The sequence below is a fragment of the Capricornis sumatraensis genome, chromosome 11, assembly GCF_032405125.1.
Source record: "Capricornis sumatraensis isolate serow.1 chromosome 11, serow.2, whole genome shotgun sequence".
NCBI lineage: Eukaryota > Metazoa > Chordata > Mammalia > Artiodactyla > Bovidae > Capricornis > Capricornis sumatraensis.
The window spans coordinates 38,496,706-38,520,508 of NC_091079.1; the positions used below are offsets into that span (position 1 = coordinate 38,496,706).

General features: G+C 43.3%; 1 protein-coding gene across 1 annotated transcript in view; it reads right to left on the reverse strand.

The window, feature by feature from the left end:
• SPIDR (scaffold protein involved in DNA repair) overlaps positions 1–23,283 on the reverse strand; it is a 139,508-nt gene extending 116,225 nt beyond the window's left edge. Inside the window, exon 1 of the mRNA XM_068983772.1 lies at positions 23,275–23,283. The gene's annotated coding sequence lies outside the window, so the exon portion shown is untranslated. The remainder of the gene's footprint in view (positions 1–23,274) is intronic.
• Between the last annotated feature and the right edge of the window lie 520 nt (positions 23,284–23,803).

Genomic DNA, 23,803 nt, shown 5'->3' on the forward strand with positions numbered 1-23,803 from the left:
GACGTACAGCCACACTGGTTAGACAGTCAAGTCTAGGCAGAGTAAAACCGATTTTTTAAAAAGAATATGCAGTTTTAGTCAGATGACACACTAGAATACAGGCAGTTCAGTTCAGTCGCTCAGTCGTGTCTGACTCTTTGCGACCCCATGAATCGCAGCACGCCAGGCCTCCCTGTCCATCAACAACTCCAGAAGTTCACTCAGATTCACGTCCATCGAGTCAGTGATGCCATCCAGCCATCTCATCCTCTGTCGTACCCTTTTCCTCCTGCCCTCAATCCCTCCCAGCATCAAAGTCCAACAAGTCAACTCTTTGCATGCAGTGGCCAAAGTATTGGAGTTTCAGCTTTAGCATCATTCCTTCCAAAGAAATCCCAGGGCTGATCTCCTTTAGAATGGACTGGTTGGATATCCTTGCAATCCAAGGGACTCTCAAGAGTCTTCTCCAACACTACAGTTCAAAAGCATCAATTCTTCGGTGCTCAGCCTTCTTCACAGTCCAACTCTCACATCCATACATGACTACTGGAAAAACCATAGCCTTGACTAGACGGACCTTTGTTGGCAAAGTAATGTCTCTGCTTTTGAATATGCTATCTAGGTTGGTCATAACTTTTCTTCCAAGGAGTAAGCGTCTTTTAACTTCATGGCTGCAGTCACCATCTGCAGTGATTTTGGAGCCCAAAAAAGTAAAGTCTGACACTGTTTCCACTGTTTCCCCATCTATTTCCCAGGAAGTGATGGGACCGGATGCCGTGATCTTTGTTTTCTGAATGTTGAGCTTTAAGCCAACTTTTTCACTCTCCTCTTTCACTTTCATCAAGAGGCTTTTTAGTTCCTCTTCACCTTCTGCCATAAGGGTGGTGTCATCTGCATATCTGAGGTTCTTGATATTTCTCCCGGCAATCTTCATTCCAGCTTGTGCTTCTTCCAGTCCAGCGTTTCTCATGATGTACTCTGCATATAAGTTAAATAAGCAGGGTGACAATATACAGCCTTGACGTACTCCTTTTCCTGTTTGGAACCAGTCTGTTGTTCCATGTCCAGTTCTAACTGTTGCTTCCTGACCTGCATACAGATTTCTCAAGATGGTCTGGTATTCCCATCTCTTTCAGAATTTTCCACAGTTTATTGTGACCCACAGTCAAAGGCTTTGGCATAGTCAATAAAGCAGAAATAGATGTTTTTCTGGAACTCTCTTGGTTTTTCCATGATCCAGTGGATGTTGGCAATTTGATCTCTGGTTCCTCTGCCTTTTCTAAAACCAGCTTGAACATCAGAGAGTTCACGGTTCATGTATTGCTGAAGCCTGGCTTGGAGAATTTTGAGCATTACTTTACTAGCGTGTGAGATGAGTGCAATTGTGCAGTAGTTTGAGCATTCTTTGGCATTGCCTTTCTTTGGGATTGGAATGAAAACTGACCTTTTCCAGTCCTGTGGCCACTGCTGAGTTTTCTAAGAATACAGGCACAGGCAGTTAAATGCAACATGTTTTTCAGAAGAGAACTGTTATTATTCCAAAATCCTGTGTAATTTTAAAATGTCCATTCTTCCTACAGGTGACTTTTTTCACCTCTATGTCCAAAACTGCTTTTATTTTTCCTTTTACATTATATAGTAATCACTTTAAGGAATGCTCCAGAGTAACTAGCACCAGACTAGAGAAAGAAACAAGAGCAAACATTCCTCGGAGCCTAAAACAAACCACGTCATCAGCAACCACAAAGGATATTAAAATCTACAGATAAGGTCACACGCTGCACAAGATACACCATGCATATTTCACCGGCTTGTTACAAGGTTAATGTGCAATTCAAGCCTTCCTTAGGTTTGAAAACAGGAGAGCTTGTATTTACCTGGAACTGGGTTTGTAAAGATGACAATAATCCCCATGTTCTGAATGTAAGCATAATTTGCTCATTATCTATTAGTATCTTCTGGAATAAAGACATTGTGGGGCTTTTTCTCTTTGGGAGTACATAATTTGTGTTCAGCTGGAGCTATATAAAGGTTCAAGACAAAATTTTTACATTTGCATAATATGAATATTTGTACCAAACTCAAAGAGCTCCATTTTTAAAGAATATTAGAAATGTACCAGCATAGCAACAGAAGCATCAGCGTATAAAGCAGGCTTCTTTAAACCAATTACAGAATTTGAAAGTCTGGTGTACATCTAAAAAAGACCTTAGGTGTCTCAAGGACCACACCAAAGGCTCATATCCTCAAATAAGTAGACCTGTATACAATGCTGGCCAACAAAATAAACTAAGAGTCTGAAAGACAGTTGGGTAGTGTGGGCTTCAGGCTACATGGGAAGTGTTCAGCCAATGCATCTTTCGTCCACCATCATTTACAAATTAATATGGTGACAAAGTGTCTGTCTACAATGTGAGAGACCTGGGTTCAATCTCTGGGTTGGGAAGATTCCCTGGAGAAAGAAATGGCAACCCACTCCAGTACTCTGCCTTGAAAATCCCATGGACGGAGGAGCTTGGTGCAGGCTACTATCCATGAGGTCACAAACAGTCAGGCATGACTGAGTGACTTCACTTTCAATGACGCAGTTAACATGCTTTAAAAATGAGAAACATACACATCAAACATTGTACAACCAGTTTCTGAGCTGCCTCCAACTTAGGAAATAACCAAACACATGCACAGACAGTATTTAGACAGGACTCCTCAGCATTTCCCCTGTGCCGTCTTCTGGAAACAACCCTTCTGGGCCAGTTCAGAACAGAGCAGTCTGGCCTGCACAGGTATCCTCTCAGAGAAGGCATACAGACCAGTCAGTGCTCAGGATGGCTTCTCCACTGCATGCCAGCCTCCAGACAACAGACTCTCTCTTCCCTTCTCTCTCTCCCCACTCCCATGCACTTAACGCCCTTAATGTCTGAGCTTGGCCTCAAATTTTTCTTAGAGAAATAATGTTATAAATGTGGGATAAGGCAGCTCATGTTCCACTGTCAGTAAAATGTTAGAATGCATTAAAGTGAAAGAGACTTTTTGGAGCTGGCCTGGGAATGAAGCCATGATTTCTACTACTGTTCTTAGGGAAAATGCAGTCCAAGTTCTAAGAAAGGAACCCTTGGGAAACAACCCATTCATACTTTACGGTATGTACTTTGGGTCCAGATACTAATAGGTAGCAAGGTTGGGGACAAGCAAACACTCTGATTTAAACTTAACAAGTTTTATTCCTACCACTATAGTAACCTGTGATCTCTAGTCCTAAATACTCACCTACAGGTTTCAATTACAACACGTAGTGTGGGCATTATCTGTTTATGTCGAATCAGAGGACTTCATCCATCAATTAATGTGAAGGCTAGATATGTTATGTAACATACTGGTGCTCCAGAAAACAAAAGCCAAGAATTTTTCAGCCCAAATATCTAGGTCCCAGATGACAGTTCTGGTTTGGGAGGCTGCTCATCTGCAGTCAGAGTGAGACTGTACCTAGTTTTTCCCCAGGATAGGAACTGGTGGGACAGAGTGGTGCAGGCAGGCTGAGAATCCACATGGGACAGGCATCATACAGGATGAAGCCAACTCAGAGACACACCCCTGTGCAGCCCCCTGGGAACCTACCTGCAGCCAGCCTGCCTCCAGACCACAGCGTGGCTCTCCATCTGAGGTCACAAGGCCCATGGTTTGTTTTCATTAGTGGTCCCACTGGCCTAGCAGAGACTAAAAGCAATGCCCAGCTAACAACAGATGATGTAGCAGGAGGGGGTGTGGCCTTCAGGGAGCTTCAGGATGTGGGCATCTGTGTGAGGGTACAAGAAACTCACGGACACGCCTGAGGCATCTCTATTTGTCTAAGACTGGTGATTCCAGTCCTCTATTCAGTCCTCTTAATAACCCTGCCAAGGTGGAGAGGGTGCTGTTCTTATTTGCTAGGTTAAGAATGGTGCCGAGGACTGCCCTGGTGGTCCAGTGGTTAGAAGGCCGCCTGCCAGTGCAGGGGACATGGGTTCAATCCCTGGTCCAGCAACATTCTGCACGCTGCGGGACAACTGAGCCTGCACTCTAGGGCTTGGAGATGCAACTACTGGGCCCACACATCACAGGTAGTAGCCCACATGCCACAGCTACTGAAGTCTGAGCACCTAGAGCCCGTGCTCCAAAATAAGAGAAGCCATCACAATGAGAAGCCCACATACAGCAACGAAGAGTACAGCCCCTGCTCGCTGCAACTAGAGGAAGCCCGCATGCAGCAATGAAAACAAACCAATTACTAGACCACATCATTACAGGTGAGCACCTGTCTCCCAGGACCTTCCAGAGGATGTACCCCATGAGATCTTAGGGACTGGATGACAGCTCCTATTTTTCCACCTCATGTGGAATGCAGTAAGTGCTGGGCACACAGCAGGAGTCACCAGATATACGTTGGAATGAATTTTTCTCAGTTCCTTCAGCAAGTCCTTCTTATCCCAGGATGGTTATTTCACCTAATGGATTACTATGGCTGAATTCATTTTCTAGTTTTGTTCCTTAAGAAATATATATAGTGTCTTTGAAATCTGTGCTTTAGGACAATAAAATGATCCCACGAAAAGAGTGGGAGAAAGTCAAAGCAAAGCACAGAGAAAAGATAATAAAAAGGGAACTGCTTATACCATTCATTAACCTACAAGTTCTCTAGATTAACTCATGACCATCTAAAGTTTCTAGACCAAGGACTGGAAGACAGGAACTTGATATTTCTGAGTAATCAAAATTATGGGATGCATGCATTTGATATTTAACCTAGACAATATACATTTAAATACAAAAAACTGTTAAGATAGTCAAATACACAGGATGGAGTATTTCCACTTGCTTCTTAAAATAATTTTAATCAGTCCTTTTATCATTTTTGTTAAAACAGGTAGAATAATATAAAAAGTTGATGTTTTAGGCTATGTTCTTCTACTCTTTGTGTTAATGTACATAGCAGCTGCTGCTGCTGCTAAGTCGCTTCAGTTGTGCAGCTGTCGCTTCCGACTTTGTGCGACCCCATAGACGGCAGCCCACCGGGCTCCCCCGTCCCTGGGATTTTCTAGGCAAGAACACTGGAGTGGGTTGCCATTTCCTTCTCCAATGCACGAAAGTGAAAAGTGAAAATGAAGTCGCTTCAATCGTGTCCGACTCTTAGCGACCCCATGGGCTGCAGCCTACTAGGCTCCTCCGTCCATGGGATTTTCCAGGCAAGAGTACTGGAATGGGGTGCCATTGCATCCTCCAGTACATAGCAGATCTAAGCTATATTTGATTATCAATTTTATATAATCTGTATACTTCATGTGTCATGCATCAGTACTGTATCATATTCATTACTGGATTTTAATTTAAGGCAAAAGCCACTTTTTCCTGTCTTCTCATTAATAATAGAAAAATTATAGGAAGATCTCCAAACATTTGGAAACTAAATAACATACTTCTAAAAAGTCCATGAGTTACACAGGAAGTCTTAAAGGAGACTGAAAAATATGCTCCACTGAACAAAAATGAAAATACTACAAAACAAAACAGGTAAGATGCAGCTACAGCAGTGCTGAGAGGGAATCTTACAGCATCGCTGTGGCTCAGCGCTGAAGAATCTGCCTGCAATGCAGGAGCCACAGGAGATGCGAGTTCAATCCCTGGGTCAGGAAGATCCCCTAGAGTAGGAAATGGTAACCCACTCCAGTACGCTTGCTTGGAAAATTCCACTGGCAGAAAAGCCTGGCAGGCTACAGTCCAAGGGGCCACGAAGAGTCAGACACGACTGAGCAAATGAGCCACAGACATAAGAAAAGTTTTAAATCAATAATCCAAACACTCTCCTCAGTGACTTATAAAAAGAAAATCAAAATAAACCCAAGCAAGCAGAAGAACAGAAATCACTGATGTTGAAATTTTTAAAAAAGAGAAAATCAATATAACAGAGAACTGGTTCGTGGACAAAATCTACCGACCAGTATCAGAAATGGAGCAAGACAAAGGAAGGAAGGAGATACTGCACACAGCTCTACACACACAAACGCGACACATTCAATGAGACACACCAGTTCCTTAAGAGAACACAAACTACCACAACTCACACAACACAGAAGATTTGACTAGACTTAAGAGTCAATAAGAAAACTGAAAATGTAATTTTAAAACTCCCCAAAATATCTCTCTAAATCTGGACAATTTCACTGGAGAATTCTGCCAAACATATGAAGACAAATTAACATTTGTAACTATACTACACAATCTCTTTCAGAAAAGAGAAGTGGGAACATTTGTCTATCATTTCAGGAAGCTAGAATCACCCCGATACTAAAAACAAAACAAAGACAACACACAGACAAAAAAGAAAACTACAGACCAGTATGATTTATAAATATAGCTCTAAAAATTCTTCACAAAATAACAGTAAACAGAATTCAGCAATATGTAACAAAAAATTTATACACATACACAAACACACCCTATGAGCAAGTAGAGGTTAGTGCCGGGATGCAAAGCTAGTTTAATACTTGAAAATCAAGCATTATAATTTATTACATTAAATGCTAAGAAAAAAATCATACAATCATATACATCAATAAAGAAAAACTGTTTGGTAAGATTCAACACTCATTCATGATTTTTAAAAAGTCAGAAAAGTAGAAATAAAGGGACACTCCCTCACCTTGATAAAGAGCATCCACAACAGACACACAGGTACCCTTACACTCAACGGGGAAAGACCACAAGTTTTCCCTCAAGATCAGGAACACATGCCCTCACTGCCCTTCTTCAACACAGGATGACTGGCTGTGGCCAGAGGGGGAAAAGGTGCACACATCAGAAAGGGAGACGCAAACTGTCCTACCTACAGATGACATGACTGCCTACATATAAATTCCCAAGGATTTTATAGAAAAATTCTAGGGCTGATAAATGAGTTCACTTATCAGTGTTAGACACAAAATCAACACATAAAAGTATTCATATGTACTAGCAATGAACACCAAAATTAAAAATACTCTTTACAACTGCTTTTAAAAAGAGAAATATTTCACTGTAAATCTAACAAAACATGTATAAGACTTACATGCTGAAACTACAAAATTCTAGACGGGGAGGGAGATGGGAAGGAGAGGGAAGGGACATATGTGCACTTATGGCTGATTCCTGTTGATGTTTGACAGAAAACAACAAAATTCTGTAAAGCAATTATCCTTCAGTTAAAAAATAAATTTTAAAAAATGAAGAAAGAAATCAAAGAAATATTAAACAAATGCAGAGAAATATTATGTTCACTGATTAAAAGACTACATAAAGGAATGATGTCAATTCTCAAATTCATAAACGTGTTTGACATAATTCCTACTGAAATCTCGGCAAGGTTTTTCATACATACAAACAAAAATTACTCTAAAATTTATGTGGAAAGGCAATGTTTGTCTAGAACAGTTGAAATAGTTTTGAAAAAGAAGAATGCAGGGGTAAAAACTGATCTACCTAATTTCAAGGCATTAAAGAGCTTCTACAGTCAAGAGTGTATGGTACTGGCAGAGGGACACACACGTAACTCAACAAACAGAACAGCAATAAACCCACACACGTATGTTCAACTTGTTTTGGACAAAGGGGCAAAAAATAATTCAGAGAAAAGATAGCCTTTCAGCAAACGGTTCTAAAGGAACCAGCTATCCACAGGCACAAACAAAGGACCTCCAAACAAGTGTCACACCTTATATAAAAAATGATTCCAAACATATCATGGAACTAACTATAAAACAACACAGGAGAAAATATTTGGAATCTAGGGTTAAGCACAAAATTCTTAAACTTGACAAGAAACACACAACTCAGAAAAGGGAAAACTGAGTTGGACTTCGTTGATTTAAGAAAAAATGTTGTTCTGTGAAAAGACTGTTAAGAAGGCTGAAAAGATAAACTAGAAACTAAGATTAGGACTTGAAGTCCTAGAATACATTTATGAAGCTTCAAGTCTTAACAGTAAATAAAAAACATTCCAATTGGAACATGGGTAAAAGATACGAACACACATTTCACCAAGAGGACACACAGATGGCAAACAAGCACATGAAAAGACATTTAATGTCATCTGTGAAAGGCATTTAAACCACACTGGCAATCACTACACACGTGGCTAAAATAAAAAGTGAAAACAAGATACACTCACTGGTGAGCATGTGGAAAACCGGGATCATGCCCACATTGCTGGTGGGTATGTACAGTGGCATAGACAGTCTGAAAAAGTTTGCAGTTTGTTAAAAAACTGAACATGTAACTATTTATAAGATCCCATAACTACACTCTGGTGTAGTGTATTTACCCAAGAGAGACGAAAGCATATGTTTACACAAAAACTGGTATATCAATGTCCACAGCAGCTTTATTCACAAAACCCTCAACAGGAGGAAAAACAACTACATTGCTCCTCACAAGGGAAGGCTACCCAGCAGTGAAAAGGAAGCAGTGACTGACACAGGCGACAAGCTAGACGCATCTCCAGAGAATCATCCCGAGTGAGAAAAGCCGACTTCAACACATTATGTACCACACAATTCCATTTAGGAAATGTTGTTGCTATACCAAATAGCAACAATAGGAAACAGATAAACAACTGTCAGTGATTAAGGAGCTTGTTGTTGTACAGTCACTCAATTGTGTCCTACTCTTTGTGACCCACCCCATGGACTGCAGCACGCCAGGCCTCCCTGTCCTTTAGCATCTCCCGGAGCTTCCTTAAACTCATATTCATTGAGTAGGTGATGCCATCCAAAAATCTCGTCCTCTGTCATCCCCTTCTTCTCCTGCCTTCAATCGTTCCCAGCATCAGGATGTTTTCCAATGAATCAGCTCTTCACATCAGATGGCCAAAGTACTTCAGCTTCAGCATCAGTCCTTTCAATGAATATTCAGTGTTGATTACCTTTAAAAAATTACCTTTATAGGCAAAGTAATGTCTCTGCTTTTTCATATGTGGTTAAGGAGTAGGGTGGGGTAAACGGAAAGTAGGTGTGGCCCCTAAAGACATAGGAGTATTCCTGGAGCAGCAAGATGGAAAAGAGACCTGGCCCTGGAGAAGGCTGTGAAGTCCTTCTTTACCCACCTGCCACCCTTTATGGTATCTCATCCCACTGCACCCCAGGGAAACAGTAGGTATTCATGAAGTAGTTATTAGGTGTATTAATGAGTAATGGAAATTAATTCTGATGAAACAAAAGCAACACTTAACATTTAAATTATCAGTGTTTAAAGTAAGTACTATGAACCTCTCTTTGTACTGAATTCTTCGCATGAATGACCTCATTTAGTCTCACAATAGCCCTGGAAGTCAGAAACTGGCACTGCCCCTTTCTGACAAGAAGGGCGTCTGCTCCAGCCGGCGCTACCAACAAGAGGCCCAAGAACATATGTTCTCAGAAGGCCCAGCCCTCCTATCCTCCTTTCTTCTGACCTGGAAAAGAGACCGCACACTTGTCCAAGGTTAAATCCCTCAATCTGGCTGTCTCCAACCTTCTCTCATAACTCTGCCTCTTCTCTGTCTTCAGTCCCTTCCTCCCAAAGTTTTCTTGCCGCCAGGGGAAAAATCTCCATGGTTTTCCCAGTTAAAGGAAAGAAAAAAACCCTTTTTACTGCCATTTCTATTAGCCACCATCCATTTCTTAGGCCTCTTCTTAGCCAAGCTCCTTGAAAAAATCATTGTTTGCTCGACCTTCAGCAGTACTGGAATCCACTGAAACACCCCTAGTGACCACAACCCCTAACAAAAGGGGCACTTCCTCGTCTTATTTCTTCTGTTGACCACTGTCTTTCCCAAGGCTACTGGATGGCCATCGCCCGCTGCGGCCCCTCTGAAGGTCATTCCTCCCTCTCCCCTCCCTTTTCCCACAAGCCTCACCCCACAGGATGGCCACCCCATGGGCTCCTCAGCTCTGGCCCCGACCTGCTGACCTGCTTCTCCACATGTATTTGACTCTAACAACCGACTAGACCACGTTGGATTTCAAATGAAAACCTGTCAAAAATGGAACGGGAAGCTTTCCCTGGCCTCAGTATTATTTATCTTGCCTAAACGTCCCACCAACATGCAACTGTCAATGTCAGAATTTGGGAACTGTCTTAGACCTGTTCCTCTTCCTCCTCAAACTGTCCTGATGGAGTACTGTCACTTTAAATACCAGCCCCAAGCCGTCCCTCCCAACAGCCTTAGCCCAGCCCGAGCTCATCCCTCAAGCTGCTGCCAAAACTGCTCGCTGCCAGCATGGGCGTTCTCACCCCTCACAGGCCCACGCTCCATCCCACCCAAGGTTCTGGATTCCTCTCTTCCCCCGTGCAGCTCCATCAGTTTTTGCCTTACATATGTTGCTGGTCGGTTATTAAGCACATACACTTTAAGAACTGCTATGTCCTCTTAGAGAACTGATCTCTTTATAATTATGGATGCTCCTGTCTATACCTGATCATCGTTCTCATGGTGGAATCAGCTCTGGCTGGAATTAACATGGCTACTCCAGTTTCCTTTTGAATCTTGTTAGCTCTGCATCCATTTACATTTTTGAACACTGAGATATAACTGACATTATGTCACTTTCAGGTGTGCAACATGATATTTACAGACAATGCAAAATCATCACCACAGTAAGCCTAGCTGACATCCAACACCATACACAGTTACAAGATTTTTTTTCTTATGACAAGAACTTTAGGAGCTACTCGTGCAGCAATTTTCACATGTGCATATGGTGTTATCAACTATAGCCATCCTGGGTACATTACATCTCCGGGACTCATTAATTGCATAACTACAAGTCTGTACATTTTCACCCTTTTTGCCACCTTCTCCCATTCCCATCTCCTGTCTCTGGTAACCACCAATCTGCTCTCTCTATAAGCTTGTTTTGTTGCTGTTCTTTTTAAATTCGACATATAAGTGAAGTCATATGGTATTTATCTTTCTTTTCCTGACTTAATTTAGCACAGTGCATTATATTCACAAATGACAAGACTGCCTTCATTTTTAATGCCTGAATATTATTCCCTTGTGTGTGGAACACACATACTATTTTCTTTATCCATTCATTCATCGATGGGCACTTACATTGCTTCCATGTCTTAACTACTGTAAATCACGCTTCAGTGAACACTGGGGTGCATATACCTTTCCAAATTAGCATTTTTGTTTTCTTTGGGAGTAGGATTGCTGGACCATATGGTAGTTCTATTTTTAATTTTTTGCAGCCCCTCCATGCTGTTTCCATAGAGATCCGTCACTCTGTCATGCCCGACTCTTTGTGACCCCATGGACTATAGTCCACTAGGCTTCTCTGTCCATGGGATTTCCCCGGTAAGAATACTGGAGTGGGTTGCCATTTCCTTCTCCAGGGGATCTTCCTGACCCGGGTATCAAACCACATCTCCTGTAAGTCTCCGGCACTGGCAGGCGGGTTCTTTACCACTGAGTCAGCTGGGAAGGCCCTCTCATCACCTGTGCCTTTTATCTTCTGCCACTGTCCCACAGTTCTTGGACACTATGTTCCCTTTTCATTATTCCTTTTCTCTCTCTCTACACTTCAGTTTTGAAAGTTCTACTGACCATTATTCCAGCTTATGGATTCTTTCCTTGGGCATGTTCAGTCTGCTGATGAGCCCACCAAAGGCACACTTCATGTCACAGTGCCTTTGATTTCTATCATTTCCTTTTGCTTCTTTCTTAGGGCTTCTCTCTCTCTGCTTGCACTACCCATCTGTTCTTGAATGTTGTTCACTTTTTCCTTTATAGCCCCCCAGGATACTAACACGGGACTTCCCTGGTGGCTCAGACAGTGAAGCGTCTGTTTACAATGCGGGAGACCCAGGTTCGATCCCTGGGTTGGGAAGATCCCCTGGAGAAGGAAATGGCAATCCACTCCAGGACTATTGCCTGGAAAATCCCATGGACAAGAGGAGCCTGGTAGACTACAGTCCACGGGATCGCAATGAGTCAGACACGACTGAGCGACTTGACTTCACTTCACTTCAGGATACTAACACAACTGTTTTCCGTTCCTAATCTGAGTAATTCCAACATCTCTGCCATATCTATGTCCAGTCCTAATGCTTGATCTGTTCTTCAAATTATGATTTCTGCCTTTTAGAATGTGTTGCAACCTACTGTTGAAAGCCAGATATGATGTCCTGGGTCCAGGGAACTGAGGCGTGAAGACCTTTAGCACGAGGCTTTACGTCAGCCTCATGAGGATCCACACTGTCTTTGCTGCGTGCGTGGCTGTAGTCGTCATAGCCAAAAATTTTCTCTGTGGTCACTGCTTTTGTCTGCCCTGTTGTTCCTGCCTTTCCCAAGAGGCTTCTTAAAGGAGATCTGAGATGTGTGGCCGTTTCGGTTTTACTCCCGTGACAGTACAAGGAGGCCTGGTGTGGAGGTGAGGTGGGAGGTGAGGGGCGAGGCAGATGTCCTCGAGCCTACGATCAGGTCTCAGGGCCTCCTGAGCCTAAGCCTCTGGACTATGACCCCCTCAGGTGAGACAGGAAGACCGGAGGAACCTGGCGAGGGCTCTCTTCCCTCCCCGCCAGGTCTGCTGGGCTCTAACAGCCGTGTTCAGTCCTGTCTTTTTGAGACCCCATGGACTGTAGCCTGCCAGGCTCCTCTGTCCATGGAATTCTCCAGGCAAGAATAATGGAGTGGGTTTCCATTTCCTCCTCCAGGGGATCCAACCCATGTCTCCTGCACTGCAGGCGGATTCTTTAGGGCTGAGCCAAGAGGCTCTGATAAGACTGGTTAGATAGTTCCCTGAGGGCAGGACCTGTTAAGAAGTAAAGAGTGCCCTGGTGTCTTTCAAAATGGTTCCTGTTCCCTCCCCAAGCTAGGTGCCTGAGGGGAATTTTCTCTGATCTTTACTGTGAGAATCTGGTAGGGCTCTGAGAGGTAGCCTCACAAAACTGTACCCCCACCCCCAAGGTGGGGCCCCTGGGACTTTTAACTCTCTGGCTTGTCCGCACTGAGCCCCAGCAGTTCCTCCACTACTGTTAAGGCCCTTCCGGCTTTCCTGATGCCTCAGTCGGGAAGGACAGCAGTGCGGTGCAGGGGACCTGGGTTTGATCCCCAAGTCAGGAAGATCCCCTGGAGGAGGAAATGGCAAACCACTCCAGTATCCTTGCCTGGAAAATCTCAAGGACAGAGGAGCCTGGTGGGCTGCAGTCCATGAAATTGCCAAGAGTTGGGCATGACTGAGCGACTAACACTTGTACTTTCAAAGCCCTTCCACCCCAGTTCTGGTCCCAGTGAAGCTTCTACAAGCTGCTACATCTGCTCGCCTGTCTTTCTCTAACTGTGGGGCAGAGATGTGCCCTAGGACTTCAATTCTCTGTTGGACCGAAAGGAGCTGCTGATTTTGTTTCTTTGGCTTTTTTCTTGTTGGGAAAATAGAAGCGCCTTCCAAGTTCCTCGTATGTCAGACCAGAAACGAAGTCAGAACTCCTATTCTGATGGCTTCATCTGGGCCTTTTAACTCTTCTATTACTCTCCTTGGGCTCTTGTGTGCACCATTCCTGCAGCGGGCCATGGCGGCTCTGGGAAGCTTACCACCCACCATCTCTCTTTTTCCCACATCTGATTACTGTCCCATCTACAAAACATCCACATGGGAACCTGGGTCTTTCTTTCTGTTCACACTCTGCCCTGAGATGACAGTTGGCTGGGCTTAGGTATTCTACCCAAAAGCATGGGCTCCCTGTGGCCAAAACCTGTCTCTTGGACGTTTGGATACTCTCCTAGTACTGAGCAAAGCAAGAGCAAGGCAGCAGGGCTCTCTGCTCCTCACTAATAAAACAGTCAAGACTTACTGATATGTACTCAATTAAACACTCAAATTTCCTCCATTTATATAAACTAAGTCTGAGGAAAAAGTGATCTAGCTCCAACCCAATGGGCCAGACCAGAATTAAATAAAATAGGGGCAGCAAGGGACACAGAGGCTGTAAGGTCATCAGGGCAGGATGGGAACCCACCCCAGGGCATCACCACCACACCCCTCATTTCACTTCAGGCAAGGCTGCCTCAGAGAGGGAACAGATTCGGAGCAGCAGCTGATCAGCCCACCCCTCCATCCTTTCCCCAGGATAGGAGGGTTCAGAGTTTAACCCAGGGGAACAACTCTAAGTACTGTACTCCTATGGGTACCTGGGGTGGCTGTGCTGCTGGATCCTTCTGGATGCCCTTCACATTTAATGGGAAAAATAATCCTTCTTAGTGCACACTCAGCAATGTGTCTAACGCACTCAGCCATGTGTGAACCACCTGGAGTCATACTGAGCGGACTGAATTGCATCTTCTATTAGCCCAGGTAGAGGGCGTGGCCTAGCAAACCTCACCCACAAACCCCAACAGCAGCCTGCTGATCTGGGCCCTCAGGACGACTCAGTGGGCAAAGTCCAGTTGGGCTGTGCCAACCAGTAGGGCCCCTGTCCTGCCGTGAGTCTGCTCCTTTAGAGAAGTTCTTTCTCGAACAAAACTTTGAAAAGAGGGAGAAACATGAAACCTCCCATTTTTCACCTATATTTTTTACGCAGTAGAACTGCAGTATTCAGCTGCCAACGCTAAGCCGAGAACCATAAAGAGAGATCTCGAGCAGTTCCTGTGTGCTGGGGTTTTCAGGCTGTCTCCTATTCCAGTAAGTGGAATGCTGGGATTCTGCACAGGGTCATGTGACGGCCAGGCAGCACACAGCTGCCCTCTGGCATCGTATGTAAATGAACTCAGTCACCCTCTGGGTTTTCCCCTTTCCCGTCCCTGCTCTTTGCGGAGGACTCAGAACCATAGGGACTAACTAGCAGAAGTTTGCTCTGTGCTTTAACAGCAGGCAGAAAGCCAAACGACAAATACAATGACTGGATTCATTTTTACAAGCAAACACTGGAACTGAATTCACCCTCGTCCGGGAAGAATGCCTGCCATCAGAATGAGCAGGAAATCCAATTCAAAACAGGGCGTGTCACCTTAATTCACAGCAGGGCCTTTACACCTTGACTGACAGCCTTTGGAAATAAGAGCTTCCATGTGTTAGTTTCACTCAGATGATCTAGAAATACTGCGCAGGACCTCTGGATGTCCACAGCCAGGCCCTGGAGTGGCTGGGAGCGCTGCTCTGCCCCCTCTGGATACTGATTATCAGTCTTGGAAGGCAGTAGAGTTATCTAGTTCCGCCAACCCCTTCCACTCTGCGACCCTCTCTGACACTGTATCAGCCCACTCTTGTCCCCTGGGTCACTTGAATAACTTCACAGGGGTTTCAGAGCTGGAGGTAGGGAAGACCACCATACCCCCAGAAACACACCGGGGGTTTTATGTGCCGTCTCCTTTGCCTCTGGCTGCCGCGGACAAATTGGAGTGCTGGGCCTGCGGTGTCAGGAGGGAGGGATCAGAGAGACAGGAACTCGCCCTGCTGCCACAGCACAGCTGGCCCTGACTTAAACGACAGTGACTCCAGGAGTCAGACACGTGAAACACAAGGGGCCAAGTGCCCCTCACAGAGATTTCCATTTGGGCATACGGGAGGGGAGTGTAGAGGGGACAATATAAAGAAGTAAAGGCTTCCCTGACTTCAAGGTTTAATGAGGAATAAGAAGGGGGGAAATGTTTCTTATCCCCATAAGGACATTACTTTATATGAATTCAAGAGGTGCTATTACTATTGGAAGACAAACTGAGAGGCTTCTTTAGGATATACAGCAAGGAGCAATAAAGAGCAAAGAGTGGCAAAGCTGGGTGCAATCTGCTGCACACCAGGGATCCTGCTGGGAAAGACTGAGGGCAGGGGGAGAAAGGATGAGATGGCCAGACAGCATCACCAACTCACAGGACATGAGTTTGAGCAGGCTCTGAGAGATGGTGAACGACAGAGAAGCCTGGCGTGCTGCAGTCCATGGGGTCATAAAGAGTCAGACATGACAGGTTCAGGAGTTAGGGGAAGGTCAAGGACAACAGCACTGAGCTGACAACCCTGAGGCTGGTGGCTCAACTAAGGGGAGAAACAGCTCAAGTGTCACAGCCACAGCTCCAAGTCTCTGTGTCACACAGCAGGGCTCTCCCCTAAAGCACCGTCATCAAAGCTCCAGACTCCCAAGCCAGATTTTCAGGCCACGCAATTACCATTTGCGGTCACAATCTCACCAAAGTCCATCTGTATGCAACGCCTCCACCTTACTGATTTGGTCAGGGTCAGAGAAACAGGAGTTCAATAAAGCACCAGGAAGCTCATAAAATAGAACTTAGGTGAATATACACCAAACTAGTAGCCAAGTTCAAGTTGTGAAAGAAAAAATTGCCTTAAAACTTAAAAAATTCCTTATCTTAAATGTTGCTTTTAAAACAATGTGGCAGAAACATTATTAGATTACAGTAGATTTCACTAATAATACATAATAAAGAGCTTTCTCAGAATATTACTACCTGGAAGAAGAAGAAGAAAAAAAAACTATCCAAAAACAACGACATCCAGAAAATAAAATACTTTTTAGCATTAAAAAATAATAATATAAACTTGGATTTTAAAACCAGGTTTTAAAATTCTACAAATAATTTCTACTTTTAATGGTCTTTTCAAAAAAGGAAAACAATAGAATATGGTGCATACAACACAGTGGTATTTTGTGATTTCTACATGAACACACCTGCAGCCCAGTCAGTCCTACAAACTTGGAGAGGAGACCAGTCAGCCCAAGGCTACTCTGGAAGCTGGAAACCTCTGAGCTGGGCCTCTGAGCTCACAGGCCCTTGCCTTTCCACGCTGACTCTGACCAAGCCTTCATCAGCTTTTTCTGACACTGACAACCAAACAGGGAAAATAAATGAATTTTACAATGGTTGTTTTCCTCACAAGTTTGGAGAAAGAGATAACGCGAGGGAACATATGTGGGTACATACAGTGACATGTCCCAGAGCCGCACAGCCAGTCAAAGCCACATGCTTACCAGAGCAACGAGCAGGGGGGACAGCATGATCCTCTCAGGGCTAAAGTCATTTCTCTACTGCTCACACACATCTAAGATCTAGCAGCATCCTTCATTAACATGAACCGCTACCCTAAAACTAACTGAAATGCATCTACAAAACCCACCTGAAATGCTTTCAAATACAAAATGGATCGACCCTCTATTAGGACAACAAAAACATCTGGGTATTTCTTCTAAAATCCTCCTCGCCTTTTCCATATTTCCTTCATTTATACCAACATACATTCCATAATACCCAAGACAGAAATTTCTGGCTTTAATCATTTGCTCTTGAGGAGAAAGTAGTAAGGAAAGGAAGACAGTTACTACTATTTATTCATCAAAGCAACTTAATCAAACATCCACAGTAAGAGTGAATGAGGTCACCCTCAACATGCACCTGGAGCCCTCCACTGGGTCCCACCCACTCTGCCTCTGACCTGAGGCCCACTCTGAGGAGCCTCTCACTGGGGTAGGACTAGGATCCAAGATGCAATCTCAAAATGCTACCCATACCCTTTTCTCTGAAAGAGCAAAGTCTGGGAAAGGCCATGACCACAGTAATACGGAAGTCACAGAGCACATCAGGAAAAGGTCCCTACCAAACTCTGTGAGCCTCAGCCAGTTGGTTTAAATTTCTCAAGGCCATTTCAACAGACCACCAAAAACTCAGGAAAACTTGACATCCCTTGCCCTCCACGTGCTCCATACTAGAGCAAGTCTAAGACAAAGATGGGGCTTCTTTCTGAAGCCAGGTAACCAGAACTCCTTTCTAGGGGCTGACCTGCCCTGCACATGGCTCTGCAAGCCTCAAGAGTGGTGGACATGCAGCGAATGACCTCATCTCCCTGACTTCAGTCTCCCCATTTGAAAATTTCAGACAGTTATGCTTCTCTTTTACTTGTGTTAAGGATGAACAGAAGTAACATCCATGAAACATTACATATGGTGAGCGTCTTCTCAAAAGAACAAGAACGTTCACGCCATCAGCTGCGTGCTGTCTTGGGTGGTCACAGGGCAGACCAGGAGAGGTGGGAATCACCCCCGGGGACTGAGAGGAGAAAATGCAGGGAACAAAGATTCTCAAGTCAAGCTCTAAAATGAACAAACCATTCTTCAGTTTGCTTGATACAAGCACAAAATTCAACAATTTAAGTTTTGTTTCATTCATGTCAAACACTCAGAATGTGTGCCAGTTTCAAACTTACGGTTAACAAAGGGGAAGCGGGGGAGGGATAAATTAGGAGGCTGGGATTAACACAAACACACTACTATATGTCAAAGAGATAACTAACAAGGACCTACTGTGTAGCACAGGGAACTCTACTCAATACTCCATAATGACCTACATGGGAAAAGAATCTTAAAAAGTCTAGATAAATATATACATATATATATATATATATATATATATATATATGACTCATTTTGCTCTACAGCAAAAAGTAACACAACTCTTAAAATATATTATGTATAATTTAGCTTAAGGTAAACAGTTGTCAGATTTACCAAGTAAAATATAGGATGGCTATGTTTTATTCCTAACTACATTTCAATAAAAACATTTTTAAAGCTGTGCCAATTTTAACATGAAGTAAAAAGGTGACCAGAACAGGTGACCTCCTTGGGGCCAATGTCAAACTGATCATTAGCAAGCTTTGTTGTTGTTCAGTTACTCAGTCATGTCCAGCTCTTTGCGACCCCATGGACTGTAGCATGCCAGTCTTTCCTGTCTTCCCTGTCCTTCACCATCTCCCGGCATTTGCTCAAATTCATGTCTGTTGAGTCAGTGATGCCATCCAACCATCTCGCCCTCTGTTCCCTTCTCCACCTGCCCTCAATCTTTCCCAGCATTAGGGTCTTTTCCAGTGAGTTGGCTCTTTGCATCAGGTGGCCAAAATAATGGAGCTTCAGATTCAGCATCAGTCCTTACAATAAACATTCAGGCTTGATTTCTTTTAGGACTGACTGGTTTGATCTTCTTGCAATTAAGGAACTTAGGGGATCCTTAAAGTCCTAGCTGATCAATAAAGTACTTTTTTTAAAAAAATCATCTCCCTCTGTTATGAGAAGCATATTGCTCTAAAATTCCTTTGTAGAGTTTGTCAAGAAAACTGAGCAACAAAGAAAAGTGAGTCAAGCAAAGTACCCTCCACTGTTGAGATCCAAGCGTGGGCTGTGCATCTGTAGTGAAGTCGGGTGGCCCTGAAGTAACAACCCTGCCTGAAGGTGGGATGAATCTGTGCTGACTGAATGAACAACAGTCAAATCCAAGGGCAAGACAAGAATTTAAAAACCTGCCAGGTGTTGTGTTCATGGACTGGGTGGGCTGTTATCTTTGAAACTGATAACACACATTGTTTTAAAATTTTTAATGATTTTGTCCCCCGATCAAGTGTATTTATCTATAAATTATTCATACACACACAGAAGCAAGGCATTGATTTATATCAAGGTTTACTGACTATCAACACAACAGAACAGAATATAGAGCAAAGAAATAAATCCTAAGAAACAGGAATATAATAAGTAATAAGAGAAATATTTAGAGTCAGTGACGGAAAATTATTTAGGAAGTGAAGCTGATAAAATTATCTGGAAAACATTAAAATTGATCCCTATCTCATATTATATACCAAAATATATTAAAGCATTAAATATAAACATATTTAGGCAATAAATGTAAATAATGAAATCATTAAATTACTAGTACAGAATTAAACATTTTATTGATTTCCTCATTTTCACATGCCCTCACGGTCTAGACCCTTTCTTTTCCAATTACCTAATGCCTACATATAGCTTTAGACTGACTTCCCAGGCGGCGCAGCTGGTAAAGAATCCACCTGCCAATCCAGGAAACCAAGAGATGTAGGTTCGATCCCTGGTCAGAAGGTTCTCCTGGAGGAGGAAATGGCCACTCCAGTGTTCTTGCCTGGGAAATTCCATGGACAGAGGAGGCTGGTAGGCTATAGTCCATGCAGTCACAGACACAACTGAGCACACACATGCACACAGTTTTAGATTAAAAGCTTGGTTTTCTAAGAAAACAGTAAGTGTAAGTGAACATAATCATTTTTCATACTTAAAGAATCTAACACAAACACAGCAAAAGAACATGTTGTTGAAGGGTTGCTGCTGCTGCTGCTAATGCATCAGTCGTGTTCGACTTTGTGCAACCCCAGAGACAGCAGCCCACCAGGCTCCCCCTTCCCTGGCATTCTCCAGGCAAGAACATTGGAGTGGGTTGCCATTTCCTTCTCCAATGCATGAAAAGTGAAAAGTGAAAGTGAAGTCGCACAGTTGTGTCCAGCTCTTCGCGACCCCATGGACTCCAGCCTACCAGGCTCCTCTGCCCATGGGATTTCCAGGCAAGAGTACTGGAGTGGGGTGCCATTGCCTTCTCCATGTTGAAGGGTTACCTGACTTGAAAAGAACTTTTTCTACTTCCCTGAGTCCTGAGAACAATGGTCCCAGCCTTCAGTCACAGATGCAAATTATAACAAGAAACTGCGTTTGTGGGCTGGAGAGGCCACAGTTGGAGTGAAAATGGTCCGATGAGGAACTCCTCATCTTCTTGGAGACTTTTAATTGTTTTCTGGGTTATTTTGGAATTTCAGAGTGTATCATGTGCTCAATATCACTAGTCATGATGGAAACGCAAACCAAAACCAGGATGAAATACCACCCCACACCCATTAGAATCGCTATTTTTTAAAAAGGAAAATATCAAGTATTGGTGAGGATGTTGAGAAACTGGAACCCACTGCTGCTGGGAATGCGCAATGGCTGGGCCACTGTGGAAAACTATGAGTTCCTCAAAAAGTTAAACAGAGAATGAACATATGCTCTATTGTTTTCACTCCTAGATATATGCTCAAAAGAACTGAAAGCAGGAACCAAAACAGGTATTTGTAAATTGAAGTTCACAGCAGCATTTTCCACAATAAATGAAAGGTAGAAACAACTCCAGTGTCTGTTAACAAATGAATGAATAAATCAAATGTGGTCCATCGATAGAGTGGCATGGACTTTGAGGATATTAAGCTAGGTGAGAGAAGTCACACAAAAGGACAAATACTGTGTAATTCCACTTATACGAGTTACCTAGAATAAGCAAGTTTATAGAGATGGAAGGTATAACAGAGGATACCAGGAGCTGTGGGGGGCGGTTGAGGAAAGAGGTGGGGAATTATTATTAAATGAGTACAGTTTCTGTCTGAGATGATGGAAAAGCTCTGTACACTGGTGATGCTTGCAACATGTTACAAATATACTTAATACCACTGAATACATATAAAAATATTAAAATGGTTTTGTTATGTGATGTGTATTTGCTACAGTTTTTTTTTAAGTATTCATGGATTATGTGTATACATATATGAGAGTTTACAAAGCAAAGAATGTAGTTTTGTCTCAAAGTATAGAAACGTCACTTATTCAGTCAACAAATATGTTAAATTTCTAGACACTCCTGGGCTTCGTAGATTACTGGAGAATCCTGTGTGGATGGTGTGAGAGGCCCTAGGTGCCTCTGCATCACCTCCAGCCTCAGGGCTATTGGCTATGCCCTGCAGGTGCTCATCCAGTTCTCAAGCAAAACACCTACCAGAGGTCGGCAAGGATCTTCCCTGCCATGTAATTAGCGAACACACATTTGGAAAAGGAAGAGAACTATTTTTGCATTCTGAAATATGAGCATCTTTCTGTTAATAATTCCTCACAATCACCTCTCAGAACAGGCCAATGGCTCCCTTGGCACAGCTCAGCAGAAGGGGACACTAGAGGTGGTTGGGGGACATGACAGGAGCTCCCGGAACAAGTGCTCAGTGGGGCTTCCGCCTGCAGGCCAGCTGCGGGGTTCCACGTGCCTCCCCAATGGCAGGGGCTCGCCGCACCAGAAGGACACCTACTCTTCCTTCTGTCAGCCTTCACACAACAGGAAACAGTTTTACAGCATGCTCTATGATTCCGTGATGAGTGTTAACAAAGAGCTATTCAGTCTCTTTGGGAGTGTGTGAGAAGGGTAGACTCAGACACACGAGGCGACTGTCATGCTGTTTTGTGAGATGTACGTGTGTACGTAAGGAAATGACTTGACGTAAGGAAGTATCATTTAAATTTCTTAAATTTCCTCTGAAGCAGTCCTGAGTAACTGTCACATATACTGGGGTACTTCCCTCATCTCCCTTATAAGCTTGTTTTTTTCAGCACTGCCTACTCAAATTACTTTCAGCCATCAAGTTTGACATCCTCAGAATCATATTAAAAGAGGCAACCCACTCCAGGATTCTTGCCTGGAAAATCCAATGAACAGAGGAGGAGCCTGGTGGGCTAACTTTCATGGGGTTGCAAAGAGCGACTAAGCATAGCGCAATCCGACAGAATCTAGCATAGATCTAAGTACATCCCTTCTTTGCGCCTCACTGTAAGTACAGAATTCTACCACAATAGCCATAACAGAATGCTGCACAAACCATGAACATGTGCTTCCTGCTCTGGCCCTCCATGCAGCACCGCTGCCCTCAGAGAGGAACTAAGAGTGCATCTTCCACAGCACCTATCACCCAGCACTCAGCACCTAGCGCCCAGCACCGGCCTGGAACAGAACAGTTACTCGGGGAGTGTTTGTGGAATTGATGGATGGATATACTTTGCATTAGATGAGATTAGATATGCATTTAGAGGTGAATTTTTGTTATAGATAGCTCCTCTCCATCAAATTTAGCAGACATCTCCATACCAAATGAATGAAAAATAAATTTCAACCAGTAACAGATTTAGACAATTTAACACACATAAAATATTCAGGACAGAGCCAGGCACATTTAACGCAACAAATTCTAGTTTTTCTGCTAACTTCTGCCCTCTAATATTTGAAGTTTTAAATCATTACTATTAGTTTCAGAAACTTCCAATTATAAATACAAAGAATTCAACACCTCTTTCTGGACCAACCCCCTCAATGCAAGCACCACCATCACTGACATTTCATAGAGCCCACAGCCAGACACCATCCCAGCCTGAGGGCATGGGGTTCCTGTGGGGGGCAAGATTCAGAGAGAACAACGGTAGGTGATTACAACAAAAACAATCTGGTTTCCAAATTCTAATAATAGCCTGTAGAAAAACACACATTTATACACATACCTAACCCTAGAACTTTACAGCTATTAGCAAGGCTAACAGTCCAACCAACAGCCTCTCTTCCACCCCCACTGCTACATCTAAAAATAAAATAGCACAGTACCCAGGCATATTTTGCTTGCTTCAACGAGGAGCTCAGAAAATCCCCTCATGACTTACTGCAGTGGGATCAGTCCACTGTACACCATGAGTCAGCACTTCTCCACATTTCTGGAAATTCCTTACCAGAGACATGACCTACAACAGGATGCCAACTTTCCATTTCAATATGTAACAGGAAGTATTCAAACATAGTTCACCTAAACTGAAGAACTGTTTTAATGTAACTTATGACACAGAAATAAGAGAATCTACTGAAAGGCATTGTTTTAAAAAAAAGAAAGAACATTTTTACTTTAACACACACAAATTGTGATATGCTAAGCCAGGACAATCAATGTGAACAAAGTACTTCCGTGCCTAGAAGGCAGGAAAACACAAATTAAGTTTAAACTTAGTTACTGTCCAATTTTCTGTTGCACACACTACTACAGAGTTGAACGACTTTTGGGAAATCTGTGTTTATTATATTAAGGGTCTGCTATGTTTTGTTTTGAATACCTGGCTTGGCCAGTAACATAATATTCAGAAACAACAACGTTAATGCAAATATTTTCAGGAAAAAAAACTTCTGTAGCATATATCTTAA